This window comes from Anser anser, assembly GCF_964211835.1.
Source record: "Anser anser genome assembly, chromosome: 4".
In the NCBI taxonomy this organism is placed as follows: Eukaryota; Metazoa; Chordata; class Aves; order Anseriformes; family Anatidae; genus Anser; species Anser anser.
Window position 1 is genome coordinate 65203841 of NC_139724.1, and position 6400 is coordinate 65210240.

Below are 6400 nucleotides of genomic sequence, written 5' to 3' on the forward strand. Positions count from 1 at the left end.
GCTTTTTTTCCTGTGCTATGTAGGATTTTGTCCTAACAGATTTTTTTAAAGATACCCTGCTGTTAAAATAATTTAGCTGCAGTGTTTGAGTATAATTTGTCCTATATTTCTTTTGCTTTCTCTGAGGAGTTATATAACTTTTCCATTTCTAATGACTTTTCCTAAATATAAATGTGATGTTATATTACGCACCTCCTTTGGCTCCAAACCAATTAATTTGAAGTGGTTCAAGGCCAAAGAGAAGTCTAGGATTGCATCCCAGCATTCCTGGTGAAAGTTTTGTTTATGCAGCTTTTGTTTTAAATAAATGGTTCAATGGTTAAGTCGATCTTCTGTTGAAATTAATCTTATATTTTAAGTTCATGTAATGCTCTAAATTAATAGAGGATCACTTGGGTATCTGTATGGCCTTGTGTAACTTAGATGCTTTTTAAAATCCATTTGTATAACAGCTAAAACATTTTCCTTTCCTAAATCAGATAACTTTAGCCATTTAAACCATAAGCAGGATTAACCTGGGAAGAGAGATCAGTAAAAGATCAACCTCACTTCACCCCTAAAGCAGTGCTTCCTTATAAGTGTTTCTCCTCACTGCTGTCTCCCCAAATTCTTCTGCCAGAGCTCTGCCTCCTCCTCATCGGACTGTCATCTTTCTGCCCAGCCTCGCAAGGCGGTGGGTCTGCTAGCTGCGAATAGCAAGGGGCCTGGAGAACAATTCATCTCTCGGCACTCATCTCTCCTGCTGTATTTTGGCACCTTATCTTTGCTAGGAGATGAATCTGCAGGTCTACAGGCAGAGTGACGAGGTACGCTACGCAACCTGCCTTGCAGCACTATTTCTCCCTCCTGCTGCATTTGCAAGCTCAGAGTACGGATTCTTGGAGCAATGCTTGTGGCTTTTATTGCTTTCTACTTTATGGGGTATATCACTGATGTTTGCTTCACAGTGTGAGAAATGCTGCTCTTCAGAATATGTGTGCTTAGACCTTCCTCTGTCTCGGTGTTATTACAATGTGTGGACTATTTTCCCTCTGAGAAATCTCACTTAAATATCTTCATATGAATTTAGGATGATTAACATTAGGAAGCCAGGCTTGAAGAATTGTTTGACGTTTAAAAATTTTCACAGCTTTTAAGTGACTGCTTCTCAATTTTTCCTGGTCAAAGAAGAATTCAGTCTCCTCCTTTTCAGTGGTTTTTGGAAATAATAGATGCACTTTCTTCAACAACTTTATTTCCATTCAGCAATTCTGCATATCTGACAGTAACTCTGTAACTCTCAGAAACAGTTTTTTTTGTTGTTGTTGTTTTCTATTGCTCTCTTCTGTTATCAAAAAAAGTATCACTTTCGTTCATGCATAGTTTCACAATCATAGAATGGCTTGGGTTGTTCTCATATCCATTTCAGCATGAATTTAGCAGGTCCAGAGTGGTTCATGCATAGGCCTGTCACATATAGAAATCAGAGAAAGAAATGCTAAAGAGGAAGGATGCATTTCATTATGTAAAAAGGTAAGATTTAGCTTCATTGCTCACCAGGTGTGGATTTACTGGGCAGGAAGAGGAACTGAAGGGGCTACGTAAACCTTAGCACAATCTGGTGAGGTCAACTCCTTGTTTGTATCGCACTAGTAGCCCTGCTGCTGGCTGTACCTGTTTGAATTTGCCATGCATTTCTTCAATCTTCTTTGTCACACCACTTAATCTGTTTCCCTATTGCTAGGAGTTTAATAAAATTTCTGAAGATGAATTGCTTTGTTAAAATGGACCTGCGGTGTATATGAATATGTTATTCTCCCTTTGGTATTTGCAAGTAACCTCAGATACCGAAGGGATGGACCACTTGAAGCTTTAGAGTAAGTAAACTGCTGGGACACCTGACAAACGATAGGTAGCACTTCTTTACTTCAGCAGTTTGTCCCTTTTCATGAATGCTTATGTTGCACAAGCAACTGCTGCATTGCACTGCATCAGCACTGTTCCTAATCCTGATTTGGAAACATTAACTGATAACTTGACAAAGCGTGACACATGGTATGTTCAAGTGTTTTCAGCTGCACTAACACAATAAATTGTAATGGCTCCAAAAGAGCCATTTCAGTTGATTGTGTCAATAAACTACAGCCCACAAAGAAAAAGACATGTGGCCAACCTGAATAAAGCACTGTCAAATCACAAATAATAGGTTAATGGTCCTCTTTTTTCCTCCTTTTTAGAAAAAATATTTTGCAGGGAAAAAAAAAACCACACTAATTTCTAGAGCTTTTGCCTCTGATGATTCAGAAGTCCAGCCCTATCTTAGAATCATAGAATAGTTTGGGTTGGAAGGGACCTTAAAGACCACCTAGTTCCAACCCCATGGTTCCTGCCCATGGCAGGGACACCTCCCACTAGATCAGGTTGCCCAAAGCCCCATCCAACCTGGCCTTGAACAGCTCCAGGGATCGGGCATCCACAGCTTCTCTGGGCAACCTGGGCCAGCACCTCACCACCCTTTGAGTAAAGAATTTCCTCCTAGCCTCTAAACTAAATCTCCCACACTTTTATTTTAAAACTTGGCATGTGATCTGAGTTTAGGTCAAAATGCAGGGTGTCCTATGCACTTGGTCTTTCTCCTGCTTTTGTGTAACATAGGCCTACTGTTTTTTAAGGAAGATTTCTGTATTTATTTCCTGGACCAAGTGCCAGCAGACACAAGCTTAGCATTACTTCCTTTTTCCCCATTAAGTAGATCATTAGGAAGAACTACAGCTGCATGATGGTAGTACAAATTTTCTGCGTTCTTAGTAGGGCTGATGATACACACAGCGTATTCTTGCCTCACTGAGACCATTAGAGTTTCGGAGTAAGTAAATCAGGGTCCAATCTGACTTAATGAGACTAGCCACCAGGTCATCAATTCTGTGCATTGGCTGCTTTTTCCATTGCCTATATACCAGTCAAAACCCATGAGGAGCAATCGTGTTTCCTCAGAGATCACTAACATTAGATAAAGATTGCAGTCCGTGACTCTTAAGTGCCTCAGCAAAGATGTGTGTTATTTGTTAAGCACCTGGAACTTGCTGCGTTACCCTTAGAAAACAGAGATAGAAGGACAGTCCTCTCCCAGAATTTACAGCCCACTGAATAACCATAGCAAAATGACCGACAGCAGGAGTCCTGGCAGAAAGATGCGTGCTAATGTTGAAGATAATGTTACTTTCCAAATATTCTTTACATTAATACTTACTTTTCTGCATCCTTTAGACAGCAATTTCTGCCTAGGAAGCATGGTAGTTTTCTTAGAAGAAAAAAATGAGATAACTTACTAAAACCATTGGTAGCAAACTGTGGTTGGTTATTTAGGATCAGAAATGAAATCCTCTTAACTGCTTGTTTCAGATACCTAGCAAGTGGAGACACTTACTAACCACAGATATTGGTGTAATATACATACATCTTTTTTGTCTTATCATAGTATATGGGGTGAATTGCACCTAAAATGAAAGACAATAAGCTACTTGGAGTAGTATAATGTAGCAACAGTGCAGTATCTAGATGCTTAACAAAAATACTGCGTATGGATTTTTCTGTAAAACTGGAGAACTGGGTAAGACTATGCCTAGTTAGTTCACAAAGGGCAGATTACCATTACAGAAAAGCACAGTGCCAAAGAGAAGAATAACTTGCACCATGAATACGCTATCCAAAATGCGTTTCTCTACAAGACACTAAAGTGCCTTGTGAGTATGCTCAAATAACTAAAAAAAGCCTCACCAGTAAACTGGGGGATTCACCTCCATTCATCTTAATCTGATAGTGATACTTTCTCAGGCACACACTAAATACCCAATGGCCCATTGCTTTTGACGCTCTTCAGCCAACAGAAGGGCTCGGCTATAAAATCACAGAAGCTGGAGTTGAAAGGACCTAGTCAGTCAACTTGTTTAAATATTTGCCATGTTATTTTTGCTCCCTATAGTATACTGTCAAATGTAGTTCTGATATTCACTTGGACTTTGATGCCATTTGGATTCTGAATGACTTTGGCTTCACACACAAATGAATGGACTACGCTCATCCATCCGTGGGTTATTCATCTGTTCACTTCAAGAATATTTATTTGTAAGACAAGGGTATTGCCAAAATTAAATAAATAAAATGCTTCTTATTTTTAGGAAACCCCTTCATTTCCTCTTACAGGTGCAATTTTCTGTATAAATCGAGTAACTTTTTTTTTTCCTACTTTTCATAAATCGTACTTGGATATTTTATGTTCCTCAAATAAGACAAGCTTATTTTACACTTTACTTACTTAGAACAGAACACTGATGGGAGAAATAAATGAGATAGACAAGAAGATCCATAGTCAGAGATGTGATTTGCTTTATTCCACAGCTAAGAACAGAATCTGTGCCTCTTGCATCACAGACCATTGACCAAAAAGTAAATAAAAAAAAATCTGTAATGCATTTTGGATTGAATAACTGGAACAAACCACATAAGAAATCAGTAGGTATTAAGAGCTAATGACTGAATGCTGGCTATATCTGCCAGACACATGGGTCAAGATGCTCTGAACAACGCTACAAAAATTGGGCATCAAGAGGGACATAAATGCTGCTATCCTTATCATGCTCGGGCTAAATTCACTAGTTTGGAATCCTCTTCTTCTCTATTCGGTACACTCATCATCAGCAACAACAACAACAAAATCAGAACTGCTTGCTCAGTAATTGAGAGGCACAACAATCAATTTCTACCTTGAGAATGTTTTGTGTTGGTCTGGGAGTATTCTGTTCTATATTTGAAGTATGGTATTCCACTGAGCATGTTTTAAAAATAAGTAATAGCCTACGGTTCATTCTCATCTTCCAGTATGTTTGTTTCACTGCTGCAAAGGTAGTTAGCCAGACAGCAGGTTAACTAATTAGGCCGTACTTCCCAGAACTGCACTGACGACACTAGCATTGTCAATGACGTTTATGACAAAAACCAAATCCAATGAAGGAAAATCCATTTTTTGTGCCCTCTGAGAAAGAAAGGCAAAAAAAAAAAAATCAATCGTTTGCCAAACAGAAAAAAAAAGAAGAAATTATAGTAACCACAGCATCTTTAAGGGAGAGGAAAAAAAGCATTGTTTTAAACTGTGAGATTGAGATTCATTTTGATAGCAATAGGATGTTGAACAGTCTTGAATACATTTCTTTCATTAACTCTACATCATAGTCACTGAAATTCTCCTATCTGGAGTGAAATCATGACTATTGTAAAGTCAACAGACTTTCTCCAGTGACTGTAATTGAACTCAGATTTAATTTGTACTCTTAACACCCAATGAAGAGCTTGTAAAAGAGATGAAAAAGGGTGTAGGTGTCTAATGTGATTTTCAGACAAATGGGCATACCATTCTCAGATTAAAAACAATACTCATCATAAAACAATAAAATTTGTAAGTTGAAAAAAAAACCAACAACCCACAACCAACACATCACAAGCACAGTTTTGCTATGCTCTGCATAGAAAAGCCTAAATTCCTATTAAAGACATGGCATTCTAACTTCACTCCTGAAATCTCTCTGGCATTGTCCATCTACCATCCCAGATCTCTGTGGACACCACATGAAGAAACAATCCCACAGATAGGGAGCCTCAAGATCCCGTGGTTCCACTGGGTGCACAGCTGCTCCTGCCAAACTGCAGGGAACGCCCCAGGCAGCAAGAGATGGCACACATCTTTGGAAATGTGCAAAATTAAAAAGCTGTTTGAAACTCACATGGTTTATATTCACAAGATCCTACCAACTGACATATGAAAACTTTTTTATGGGGGAGTTATGTTAAAGTGGACAGTGTAGAAAACGTATATAGACTCATTTGGAATTAGTGAGTCATGCAAGTAGCAGAATGGAGGAAATAAAGTTTTGAGGCAGCTGAGGCTCGTGTCTTTTATTGGTCTCAGCTCTGGACTGCTGACATTTGGTTCTGGCAGGAACTGCTGCTGAGGACTCGTAAATTTAAGTAAGGGAGCCTGCACCCCAGAAAATGGGCATATATACCGTAGCCACATTACAACCTTGCCCATTTTAGAATTAGATCCAGTCCAGCCACTGATGGCCAGTGTCTGGTGCTGTTAAATGTGAAAAAGAAAAGCCATGTCTCTAACACACCAGCTTGTAAGGTAAGAAAAGCTGTAAGCAGCAGGGCTTGACTTTCATCTGCAGTTCACATATGCCCCAGAACGGCTAAATATTTCTGGGGACGGACAGCTGAATCCCAAGCACAAACCTTTGGTCCCTGCCCCTTGTGGTACCAGGAAAAATCTTGTCCAAATGGTAGAATAAACCAACCCAGGGATGCAAGAAAATTTGAAATAAAAGCTTTCCTAGCTCTTGACTGCAATCTTGGAACATTTTGCTTC